The following is a 13,703-nucleotide window of genomic DNA, read 5'->3' as shown; positions in this document are numbered from 1 at the left end:
GAATTACCATCTTCGAAGCGTAAAACTATGATTATTTTCCATCTTCATAGTTTTCCTGAGATCATCTTTTCAGATAAAGAGACACAGTTTATATCCCATTTCTGGGCTTTTTGTCTGGGGTTGGGAATTTCCTGGGCTCTAACCTATGGATTTTATCCCCAGACTAGCGGGTTGACAGAAAGGACCAACCAGAATCTGAAGCATTTATATGTAATAGAGCTGATGATAATGGGGCTTTTTCTTTGCCTTACGCCAAGCTTGCTTTTAATGGTGTACATCAGTGGTTCCCAACCTGTGGTCCGGAGACGCTTTGTGGGTCTGCGAAGCCTCCTCAGGGGGTCTGCAACTGTTTAGAAAGTGAAATAATATTAACAGATGAATAAAGTGTATTAAACTTAAGTGGCAAAATCTACAATTGCAAATTTTAGAATATATTGAAATGTCAGGGAATTTGGAATTGGAGGCTAAAAATTAATTTAATATCCTCAGATTGTTGGAGCAATGCAGGAGCACAAACAGAATATAGTACGAACGATGTGTGGTTTCATCTGAATTTAGGAAAGCTCCAACCTTCCTATTAAAAATATCTATATATTTTGTTTAATTTATATTTGTTTGCAAATTAAATAAAGTGAGTTATCATTTGTGTATGTGTTTGATGAATGCTTGTTTCTGTATTTTTTATGTGTTGTTTTGCAGTTTTAATAATCAACATTGTTTAGACCAGGGTCCCTGGTTTCCAGTAATGACTCAGTGGGGGGGGGGTGTCCCAAATTCCAATAATGATTCAGCAGGCTCCCCATGTTCCAGTAATGATGAAGTGAAGAGGGAGTCAACAGTAGTCAAAAGGTTGAGAACCACTCGTGTACATAGCACCGGTAAAACAACACCTTTTTTCTGTATATAGGGTTCCATCCTAGAAGTGATCTAGAATTCTTTAAGACTACAATCTCTGTACCAGCAGTTTCTAATTTTCTTCAACAACTGTCCAAAGTCAGAAAACTAGTTCATGATAATCTACTAATCACCCAGAAATAAATGACAAAGATAAACATAGACAACCTGAACCAAAGGTGGTTGACACAAATTAGGGCCCCTATATTTTGTTCATTCACTGCGGCTCATAAAATTAATCTGGTAACTGCCTATTTAAAACTGTCTTCCATTATTTTTAGCTGGAGCCATTTGTTCCACTTCACTTTTTCAGTAATCTATCTCCTCAACCTCCTATTGAAATTGTCATCATAAGTAAGAAGTTTCTGATATCGTGGATTTCCATTTTTGTCATGGGAAATTGCACTTTTTTGTGTGGTGGAAAGAGTATCAAATATGTGACCAGTCCTGGGAGCTAGCCTTGGTAGCTCAGGCCCTCCTTTTGATTTGTAGACTTTATTGAAATCATCCAGCTAGACTGAGCGGAGGGTAACCTGTTAGGAATGTAACCTGTACCCAACCTCTTCGTGGGTGAGCGGTATACGGGGTTCTCTGGTAGCTGCTCACTTACTTGAAAATGTGCTTAATGCTGTGCAGGCATGTGCAGTAACAGAATCATGATAGGCCCACCTGGTGACGCTGAGAGCTCAGCATCGTGACAGAAGGATCACTGGATGAAGATCAAAAAAGTATTGTGCTTTTTGTGGGTCATTAGAGGAAGAATGCAGAAAAGGATTGGTGCCATCTTAAAGACCAGGTGTGGACTTTAAGCCTAATACAGTATAGCTCCTCCTTCCCTGTTAGAGGGTTTATTTTCCTAACCAAAATGCTGGTATTGCTTCCAGTGGAGCCATTACTTCTTAGAGTGCAATCTAGAGTAGTTGAGGCAAAAGGAACAGTGAGTCACATTGCTTCCCATTACATTTTTCGTTTTTCTCTAACCATTATGTTATTGCCTTATAGTTTATTTTCCATATATTATTTTCTTGCTATCTTAATCTTACATTAGTATTCTTTTGGTTCCTGCTGTCCTGGATCTTTGGTCCTCTTTGCCATCTCTGACCAAGTCTACTGGAGGTTTCTTGTGCCACAGGATTTTTTTCTCCACCAGAAGTGATTTCTTTTTATGGAGCACTTACTGATTGGGTGTTGCATAGTCATCTGTTGATACAGTGGCTACTGAAAGAAATTGCCCTTTTGACAGCCCACCCCATATAGCATATATTGAGTCAATCATGTTTAAGTGACCGGGCATTTACTAGAACACCTTCTGGTATAGTCCAGTAGAGCATAGGGTACTCAGATCGTCTACTCAGTTTCACTTAGGTGAGATTGTCAGACCACAATCTCATGGAGTTGCAGCAACAACGTTTAATCTCCAGAAGGTATATTCACCACCCATGGTAAAAATGAGTGAAGGGGGTGTACAAGTGCTTTGAAGGAGACAGAATGGCAGTAGATTGATTTCTTAAGACAGAAGTGTTTCAAAGCTGTGCGTTTTCCCTTTTGTAATTGAAATAGCTCTATCTGTAAAGCCTAGTTATTGATGTGTCATCCTACATGTGGTCCAAAATTGCAACTTCATTTTAAAGGGACCATCCAGTAAAGAAAAACACATTTTCTTTATTCCGGCCTTTGTTACTAACAATCACCAACAACAGGCACTCTGGAATGTTTCAATACCTGACATTTTCTTACTGGGTTTTGAGCTGTATTGTAACATATTTACTTGATGTGCCAAAGAGGCTTGGGGAACAGAGCAATCTTAGGATGCACATGCTCCTTATTTGATGTTCTGATGATGTAACTGTATAGTTAGACCCCATCAAACTTTGCTTTTAGGAGCGACCAATGTATTATAGACGAAAGATTTGTATTTCAAATATTGCAATAAATCATGTATATTGTGGGGTGGAGGTATAGCGGTAATAAAAGCGATTAAGTTAAATTTTAGACAACCAGTGATATTCAGGGCCATATTTATACTTTTTGACGCAAAACTGCGCTAACGCAGTTTTGCGTCAAAAAAATTAGCGCCTGCTAACGCCATTCTGAAGCGCCATGCTGGCGCCGTATTTATTCAATGACGTTAGCCGCCGGCGCTGCCTGGTGTGCGTGAAAAAAAATGACGTACACCAGGCAGCGCCGGCGTAGGGGGATATGGAGCTTGGGCGCCAAAAAATGGGGCAAGTCAGGCTGAGGCAAATTTTTCGCCTCAACCCGATTTGCGGCATTTTTTTCGACTCCCAACCCCCATTGAAATGACTCCTGTCTTAGCAAAGACAGGAGTCATGCCCCCTTGCCCAATGGCCATGCCCAGGGGACTTCTGTCCCCTGGGCATGGTCATTGGGCATAGTGGCATGTAGGGGGGCACAAATCAGGCCCCCCTATGCCACAAAAGAAATTAACAAAAATACTTACCTGAACTTACCTTAATGTCCCTGGGATGGGTCCCTCCAGCCTTGGGTGTCCTCCTGGGGTGGGCAAGGGTGGCAGGGGGTGTCCCTGGGGGCATGGGAGGGCACCTCTGGGCTCCTTCCGAGCCCACAGGTCCCTTAACGCCTGCCCTGACCAGGCGCTAAAAAACGGCGCAAAAGCGGCTGGACGTCATTTTTTTTTTTACCCGCCCACTCCCGGGCGTGAATTTTGCCCGGGAGTGTAAATACGGCGCACATGCCTCGGAGTCAATTTTTTAGACGGGAACGCCTACCTTGCATATCATTAACGCAAAGTAGGTGTCCACGCTAAAAAATGACGCAAACTCCATGGACTTTGGCGCTAGACGCGTCTAACGCCAAAGTATAAATATGGAGTTAGTTTTGCGTCGGAATTGCGTCAAATAAAAGACGCAATTCCGGCGCAAACAGAGTATAAATATGCCCCTCAGTGTTCTACTACCTCTGGATACTGGTTTAGGACCTTCTTATTAGTGGAGCAGGCAAAATATAGCAGGCTGCTGTGTTAACAAAATATTGTTGGCTAATCTAAAAGCACAGGATGAGATTTATTAGCAGTCATTGCTAAGTGTTGAATAGGACTGTGGAGGAGGTGGGAAAAGGTGTTATTTTTCCACTAGCCAATCTATAGAGGCTATTGATAAGTCATGGTTTAATGTGAGGCAAACAACTGTCGCAATAAGGTCTTATTGTTGTCATAAACTAGCAAGTTCTCACTCTGGCCTTGACAATGATAGTGACACATTTTCACGGCAAGAGCATACTATTGACACCTGAGAGATGCAATATGTTGCAATTACCAGGACAATTTGATTTATTTTCGAGGCATGACTTTTATTAATTTATTGAAGATTTTAATTGACTTGAGAAGGACCTCAACATAGGTGGCAGAAAGCTTTACAAAAACAGTAGTTGCTTACAAATTAGCAAAAAGAGTATCAGATGATTGTACAAAGCAGAGATGGCTAGAGGCCTATTGCTTATAGTAATTAAAAATTGAACATTGCTTGAAGGATATTATTGGGACCAGAGTGCTTTCTGAACAACTGAAAGTTTGGTTCATGTGAGATTCATTAGAAACGGCACTGCAGAAGACGACTATTGAGAAGATAAAAGGGATAAACGTGAGTTCTTTGACTATCTTCTGACACAGTTGGTTAGTTAACTGTGTTCCGAGGGGGGTGGAGGTTAACATTTTAGGAGCATTGCCCGAGAAGACTTGTTCCTGTTTTTTTCTTCCTTGAATGCCAGTATTTGAAGCAGCAATTTGGCTGTCTTCTGTAGGGAGCACAGGCCACCTGAGATGTTTTTTCTCTGTGTCAGGTTGTTGGTGACTCCAGGAAGTACAGTATTTATATTTTAAATAAAGCAGGCTAGTTTGAATTGGCTTCAGGATTCTGTTCAGAACCAGTTGAGTGAAATCATCAGAGGGGCATAGTAGTCAAGTTTACTTGCTCCTGAAACAAACCTGACTGCTGCATGTAGTGTGGTGTTGAGAGTGTCAAGGTGGATTTAGACTATACCCTGTGGTAGGGAATTTATAAGGTAGAGTCTTGAGCACACTAGAGACAGGATTGGAAGTTTGTGGTCTTGTGGAATGAAAGGTTTGACTGTTATTTGTTTCAGCAAGTATTGAGCACCTTTAACTTCAGCATTTCTATGTGCCTATAGGTTGAGGTTACTAATATAAATATGTGAGATTTTGTATAATTGTAATTGTAAATGGTATTTATATAGTGCTTACTCCCCCTGACGAGGTATTGAAGCACTTTGCAGCGAGTAGTACACTACTCCGGATCCCAAGATTAGAGGTTAATAGATTAGTAAATGTTTTTTTTTTTTTGCATTAGTTGTGTTAGGTTTGGGCTTTTGAAATTCTTGTGTGTTTAGTAGAGTTTAGATTAGGGATAGAATGATGGTAATGGATTTAAAGTGGGAAGTAGTAAGGAGGTGAAATTTTGGAAGGATGTCTGTGGTTTCATAGAAGTCAGAATGGTTTGGGATGAATCACAGAGACAAAGGATCGGCGGACGTTGAGAGAAAGATTTTTTATTATAACTGCAAATATATAATATAGTGGCAGTGGCCACCAGGTAGTTATAGTTAGGACCTAGTTGCTATAGAAAAGCATTTTTTTGTTTTGTTAATAACTTTGGCACTGTTTGATGAATCTTCACAAACTTTTCCTCAAAAATGATGCTCACTTTAGCTGCTGTCTAAAATGTTTCAGGGTGATCTGTCAAGCAGGGGGCTGAGAAAAGGGGGGGTGGGGTTGGGGGTGGGGGGAATTTGTTCCCATTCATTTTTCCATAGGGATTTTGAAACGCGATAGCCCCCGAACCACTGGACGGAATTACATCAAATTTGGCAAATCTTGGCAAATTTGGCAAATCTTGGTCCAAAAAGAGCCCTTTTTGTTATTTGGTGCAAATCTGTTCAACAATTTTTTAGAAATTAAAGAAAATCCAAATTTGTATATCTAGGGACGTGAAGGGTCTGCGAACCCTCCCGATCTAGTGCTGAGATCTGATTGGCTGCCAACACTTCTACAAAGAAGTGATGGCAGTCATCTTGGGACTCGGCTTTAGCTTTAGCTGAGCCCCAGGAAAAGAAAAAAATTAAAATAAGAGAAGGGGCCAGGGTAGTGACACCCTGACCCCTTAGCTCTAGTGCTGGGGTCCCAGAGGGATCCCCTCTCCCCCAAGAGTAAAAAAGCATTTTTTAAAGAATTTTGCCACGAGTTGCGAGCAGATCTGGCACAAATAAAAAATAAAAATAAACCAACTGAGGGCTCCCATGCTTGTTTCTTTGAGACCCCTGGGTAGACCAGGCGCTGGGGGAATTCATATTTTCAATGCGGGGGCTACTGGGCCAACCCCACAGCACCTGGGGACCACCACCTCCCTGGGACTTTAATCTTAATGGATGCAGTGGTCCACCCAACCCCACCCACTGCCCTGGACACTGCCACCTCTCCAAGGCTTCAGTTATTATGGATGATGGGGTCCACCTGGCCCGCCCGCTGCCCTGATACTGCCACCTTCCGGGGGCTTTAGTTTTTATGGATTCGGGGGACCATTTGGCCCCACTGCAACACCGGGGACTACCACCTACCAGGGGCTTTAGTTATTATAGATGCAGGGGACACCCAGCCTCATTCACTGCCCTGGGGACCACCACCTTCCCGGGGCTTTAGTTATTATAGATGCGGGTGGGCATGCACCCCTGGGACCACAACCTCCCTGGGGCTCTTTATTGTTGGATGAGGGCTACGCGGCCCCCCTCGTGGCGCCACAGATGACCCTGGGGACCACCACCCCCCAGGGATGGCTCCTGCTATGTCCTAGCGTGCCCACCCCTGGGACATAGCTGTTTGCTGTATCTTTGCGGCAGCATTGACAGCAAAGATGCAGGCAGGGAAACAGAGGAACCATTGCTCTCACAGAGATGGAGCTGCTCTGTGACAGCAATACTGGCTCGCGCTGGAGGCAGGTAGCTAGCTGGGACTGTGGGGGCCTTCAGGCTCCCATCACGGTCCCCATCATAATCACTGGGTGCCCTAGGAGGTACCCAGGTCACATGGCTGGGCCCCAGGGGATGGGGTTGCCATGGCCGAGATCTGCCTTGGGAGGGGGTGCCACACGGCCCCTCTCCCCCCAAAAAAATACAAATAGTTTGGCCACACCGTGGAGGATGGGTTCGCCTGGGCCGAGATCGACCTAGGGAGGGGCGACACGCGGCCCCCTCCCCAAAAAAACAAAAAAAAATATTTAGGCTCTGGGGTTTAGGATCCCAAGGGCCAAGATGGGCCTGGGGAGGGGGGCTGCACAGCCAGGCCATACCTTGCTGCACATGGCCTAAGGCTGTGCGCACTTCGGGTTGGGTAGATATAGGGGTTGGCCGCAGGGACAGGCTGCAGGCCAGGACCTGTGGCCAACCCCTGCCATGCACGGCGGAAGATGAATTAATGTATAGTAATGAAAATTATCCTTCATTAAAAAAACGATAGAAATTCACTGAAAAAAACAAAGGTTACAAGGACGTTATAGTTAGGAAATAGAATTTCAAAAAAACAGAAATGTACTTTTAAAAAAAAAAGGTTTCGGGGACGTGATTGTCGCTCACATTTACTGCTAATTATCCCACAAATTACGACACTCATGACATTTTTGATAATATCATTGATAATATCAATGTAATATTTGCATTAAAATTTCTAACAAAAAAAGCTGTGCATGGCGGGGCGCAAGTTATAGTTACCTTAGGGCACGAGTTATCGTTACTTGTTACTAGTTACTTTGTTATAATTGGTAAATGCTTTATGTTTGTTCCTCCTTGGAGCGGTTTTGTTACCGCCTTGAACACCGACCCTGTTACATGGATAATTGCAGTTTTGCCAATACATTTCACTATGAGCAAACTTCTTTTTCCTTTTGTGTTTCTCCTTTGTGCTCATGGCAGCCATGGCACTTTGAATCGGCTCGCTTATGTCAACTGTTTTACTTTTAATTTTCAGTTTATAAGGCAAGAAAAGTCCAGTTAGGAATTTACAACGCTTACAACGCTAATAGCTCTAACTCGAGCAAATGTGCGACCCATTGCATTGCAAATGCTTGTTTAATTATATTTCCTAAATATAATGTCCCTGTAACCTTTGTTTTTATTGGTGTATATATATATATATATATATAAATATATATATGCACATGATAATGAATAATCTCCGAGTTGTGCTCTAGAATGGTCAGCAGTGACTCTAATGCTCCATATTCGTGCTAAAACTGTTGGAGGTGTAACACGAAGTGTCTAGATCTGGTAGATATTGTGGTTAGTCCTTGATGAGAAACAAGCTCTTGCTCCAGTATTATACTTATCTCGAGTCCTTTGAGCACTGCTCTAAATAAGTCACTACCTTCACAGTAGTCATGATGGGGATCCGCCTTTGCTCCACTTAAAGTCAGTGCATTTCACCGAATAGCTGACAACGCAGCCGTTCTTTTCTGAAGTACAGTATTATTTCACAATCGCGATGTCGTCATTCGTTTTTTCACACTGGCTCGTGTTTCCCATGCCATAGAAATGATTACCGATATGTTTTCACTGTCAGACCTTCTCACAGCAGCAGAATGTAGACCACAGGAAAAGCAGAGAACAGTTCACGGTGGTTCGTAACCGCAGTAGCGGAAATTGTGGCAAAATGACAACACTGGACATACATTGACTCACGTAAAAGTGGGAAACGAAACAAGTACAGTTGTAACAGTCATATAAAATGAAGTGTTTGTCAACAGACCTACACATCCGTGTGTGGTCTCTTTCATCCAACCGTGATCTCGAACCCTTGTCCGGCTTTAGGGTGGTGCGACTGGTGCGGCCGTACTGGGTGCTGACCTGTGGGAGGGGGGGCCCGTTTAGCAATATTTTACAATTTAAAAGCACCTGGAGCAGAGTTCCATGTGCGTCTACCTGTCAGGCAACAATAAAAATGTCAAGATAACTCTTGTGATTGTTTCTGACGGAGAGACCAGGGCTTTGTCCAGTGGCAGTCTTGACTCCGCATACAGTAGCGCAGAGCGTTAGTATCCCCACTGCAAAGAACAGATCTTAATTTTATGTTGATAGCTGAGTGGGTTAGTAAAGCTAGCCTTTACCAGTGCTTTAAAACGAATAAAATGTATGTGAGAGAGGGGCTATAGAGAGATGAGGGGCACTTTGCAGAGTGGTAGTGCGGTAATCCAAGGAGGAGGTCGTGGGGATGCGGGGTGTGGGCTCCAAAAAAGATTGTTGCACAGTGCGCCATCAGTGCTAACTCCGGCCCTGCACGACCTATCCATATATGCATTCATACTTACAAACCCCTTGTTCCATGGAATCTCTCGTACATCCCCTGTCATGTTTGCATGCATGTGTAAGTGTGTTTGTGAATATGTGTGTGTTGTCTGCATGTATGTGTCCGCAGTGGTTGAATACCTGCCGGTGCTGGGCGCTGTCTTCACGTATCCTTGTTCTGTTTGTGTCCAAGGGAAGCCATCGCCTTCACTCAGGGCCCACCCACGTTCTTGAAAATACCTACATTCCTCGCTTTTATTGACCCCTAGCTCCCTGCACGTGCCAGCGAAAAGAGACTGTTCTCCACAGACAAGCCCGAGCATAAAACGGAGCAGTCTGAACAGAAAGAAAAATATAATAATTTGCATTTTTGACGCTAAACATCGTACTCATAACCAAAACCGCAACAACACAGCTGTAATACGGGGCATCAGTAGAGCAGGTGAGAAGCACGGCGCGTGAAAAGTAAGCCTCTGGAATTCAGTATAGAGTTTCTGCGTTACACATCTAGGACGGCGAATTCGTGCTTTAAGGACGATAAATTACTTGATGTGCATGACAGACTGCACTTGTTGAAAAACCTGCCCACACAGATCGTATTCAGCATTTTACTTTGTGTGTGATATATAAGTAGATGTACTAATTCTTCTGCGAGAGAATCAGCACTGAAATATCCTCCCCAAGCGCAGGACCCTTGAGCACTTCATCTATCTATCTATCTCGAAACAATGGCTAATATAACGTTATAGTTAGGTGAAAATGTCAGTTAAAATGCTACATTTTAAACTCTAATAACACTGATATTCACCAGTTGCAGCAAACTCAAGGAACTATAATTTACACCCCAGCCATGCACGGTGATGTAATTCCACGTGTAATCAGCGATGTTATCAATGATCTGATAGAACAAGTCATGAAGGATGTAATATGTGAGGTTATAAGTAATGCACAGCAAAGGCGCAAGTTATCTGTAACTGGTGAATTTCAATATACGTTTTAAGTGACATTTTCACCTAACTATAAGGCCACTTCAACTTTTGCTTTTTTCCACCGAATTTTTGAGATTTTTTTGATGCAAAGTAAGATATTACATTACCTGACTATACCATCACCTTAACCTTTGTTTTTTTCAGTGAATTTGTAGTTTTGTTTTTTTTTAAACAGAAGATATGGACATAATTTAGGGATCGCCAGAGGTCTCAGCTGTGACCACTGGCTTGCCCTTTGCAACCCCTGACCTCTGAGGTGGCAAAACCAATGACAGGAGCATAGGGGCAGCTTGTCCTTATGGACTTGAGTTAGGGCTCCTCTTCCTTTGTTTTCTGTCAATTTATTTTATTACACTTACAGTGAATAATATTACTCACTATTAGTGTAATAAAAAATGGAGTACAATTAGCTGGAACACGACGCTCCCGTTAGCTGAGGTAAGCAAAACCTGATTTTAAATGTGTGTGTGTATATGTAAGCGTGTGTATGTGCGTAAAATTAAACATCAAATAGCTTGTGTTGTCACTTCCGCTACACCTGGCATTCTTGTGAGTTGATATCCATGATGTCAAGTAAACTGCATTGTGCCAATCTCCATCCCCCCCACACACCATGCACAGTCTTTGGTGGTGCTCGGCATGGGTAAGCCGCACGGCCTACTAACCACTACTATAGCTAAACTTACCACAGACACTCATTCCCACCTTTTTTTAAGGGTTTTCCGGTTCTGCAGGACACTCGCGGAAGGTAGTGTGGCCTCTGCTGGTCCGTTGTACTCCTGCAGGAGCAGAGGAGTCCCGCTGGCTACCACAAAAGTCCTGAAGCACTTAAAAAAACAGTTTTTAAAATTTGGCCCCAAATGTGATTTGATGTCCATGATGTAAAGTAACCTGCACTGTGCCAAACCCCCCACAAGCAGTCACTCCATGCTGTGCACAACCTGTTGTCTTGTGCAGCCTTGGGATCGCTGCAGGGTATGGCCATAGGGCAGGCTCTATGTCCAACACCACACAAGCAGCAGTCAACATCTGCTGTGCATGCAATTTACCTGTGTGCAGCACGGTTTGGGCCGCAGAACCACGAGGGCAGCAACCTTAACACAGACACTCATTCCCACCTTTTTTTAACAGTTTTCTGATTCTACAGGGCACTCGCGGGAGGAAGCGAGGAGTCCTGCTGGCTCCCACAAAAGTCCTGCAAACTTGCAGCAAAATTTTAAAAAACTTTTTTTCAATGTTGCCGAAACAGGATCATACAAGGTCCAGGGGGTCAGTGTACCCCTAACATTCTCACTTATACCTTTTTCTTCAAAGTAGTTCCAGACACGGGGACTGAGTCCCCATGTCCTGAAATGGTGACTACAATGTTTTTCCTAGTTTTACAGCCAACCAATCACAGTGTGAGCTCCTCCAGGACTCTCTCACTCCCACAGGTACGAGGACACCAACGGGGGAAAAAAAAACCTGTGGTATTCAGATTGCTCTATTATTTGAAGTTGCCTACCTGTGAGACACTTGTGAAAGTCCTGTGAACTTAACCGTCTAGATATACAAATATTTTGACCCTTACTTTTTTTTAAAGCTACTGAAAGGAACTCGCTTTCTAGATCAAGATCTATCTTTCTGCCAAATTTGGTGTAATTCAATTCATCCATTTTTTGGCGGTAGTGCTGTTCAATAATCCCAATGGAAATTGAATAGTAAAATTGTGTTTTGCAACACCCCTTTTTTCTCTGCCTTCTTTTGACAAATAACGCGGAAACTTTACAGAAAGGAGCTCAGGTGGATGAACCTACTTTTTGTAATGTTTCCTGAAGATTATTCAACCGGTGCCAAAGTTCTTAGCAAACTGAAAAATGCTCTTCCTATGGTAACTACTTCCTAACTACAACTATCCAGTGCCAAAAAGTAAGCAGTTTCTTTAAAAAAACAAGCAAATGGTATTTTATTTAAAGCACTAACACAAGAGTAGTGGGGGTAAACAAGGAAAGGAAGGCTTTGTACACATAGAGGTTGCAGAACCTAAAGACAGAAGAAGCGTTGGCGTGAAATAGGTCTGGCTCAAAAATAAAGTGACTCCTCAATCTTTGATGAATTCAGGTGCTCAGTAGCTCATCATACATGTGCTATGTCAGTCATCCTTTCACTCGTACATTGTCATCCACTTTTTGTCTCATTCTTGTATTATACCACTTACACTACCATGATAAAACTCACACAAACTCAGCAACGTTTGTAAGATAAATAAAACAGTGAGTAAGAAAAAGAAACCATGCTTCCCCCTAAATATTGTGGTTGTGTGCTTGCAGTAGCAAATAAAATTAAACAGCAGCAGGTGGCAGTCTTGCAGTGGTATTGTACATATTGTTTGATTGTATTCATGTACTAGCAAGGCTGCCCTCTTTACAGTTAATCTTTTGGCTTTGTGGTCATGTTAAAAAGTTATACTGTGGACAGTATAATTCCAGGCTCGTTGCCTGGTACAGAGGCAGTGGTTTTGCTGGACGTAGTGCACTGCAGATTTAGTGAGCAGAAAGCATGCGGCCAGTTAGCTCTATCTTGGGAATTGTAGTCTGCTCTAAAAAATTGAAAATGAAAAGAGGAGAAGGAATTAAATGAAAGGGGAAAAAAGAAATCAGAAACACCAAGCAATAAAAATTTGCCCAATTGTTTTTTTGTTTTTTTTGGTTGATCCGTGGATCCACAGTGGCACACAGCTCGACCCTCTCCACCCCCCAGTGTAAATCCACAATGGATCCAGGTATCCATAGCCCAGTGGGGGGTGGCCCCTGAGGCCAACACCCCACTCACTGTCAAAGGCCGTGCTCGGCAGTGGTTGTATTAATGTACGGTAATTATATATTACTTTACATTAAAACATAGAAATTCACTGAAAAAAACAAAGATTATAGGGACGTTATAGTTAGGTTGACGTTTTACCCACACAAAACCAATAAATTTAGCAGTTATAGTTATACTTTTCTGAAGAAACTCTAACTCATGCCTTTAAGTAACTTTAGGCCATGAGCTATAGTTTCTTAAGTAGTTACTTATCAATCAAAGACGTTAGACAGCTCCAAACCCTTATAACTGTAGATTCATAGATAATATTTACATTTCATTTACCAGGAATCTCAGAGTTTCACTGGAACATAGAGAGTTGAAAATATATAGCTATGCTGAAGGTATGTTGTTTGTAATAGAAAGTGTTAGACTCTGGAACACGTTGATAAGATCCTAAAGAGATTACTCTTGTCTTTAAATGTCCACGATGACCCAGTAGAACTCAGTGTCCAGGTGAGTGATGAATCAGAGAAATTATGCAGTGCCTCTGTTTTGTCTTTTATCTCATTACTCTTCCTTTGGGTTTACTGCTAGTGAACATATTCCTCTTATGTACGGTAGGGTGTGGATTCAGTTAGGTGCAGAAATATTCATTCTGTGGATCTGAACAGCAAGGTTAGTGTTTTGTGGTAGACTGCTTAGCTTGCATAC

General features: G+C 42.6%; 1 protein-coding gene across 1 annotated transcript in view; it reads left to right on the top strand.

Annotated features, from left to right (window-relative positions):
* The window catches only part of AFG2A (AFG2 AAA ATPase homolog A), a 1,603,044-nt gene that overhangs the window by 1,105,878 nt on the left and 483,463 nt on the right, over positions 1-13,703 (top strand). The gene's annotated exons all lie outside the window — the stretch shown is intronic.

This window comes from Pleurodeles waltl, chromosome 1_2 (genome assembly GCF_031143425.1).
Source record: "Pleurodeles waltl isolate 20211129_DDA chromosome 1_2, aPleWal1.hap1.20221129, whole genome shotgun sequence".
Classification (NCBI taxonomy): domain Eukaryota; kingdom Metazoa; phylum Chordata; class Amphibia; order Caudata; family Salamandridae; genus Pleurodeles; species Pleurodeles waltl.
The sequence above is the reverse complement of the archived record's forward strand: the minus strand, read 5'-3'. Positions and strand labels throughout refer to the sequence as shown.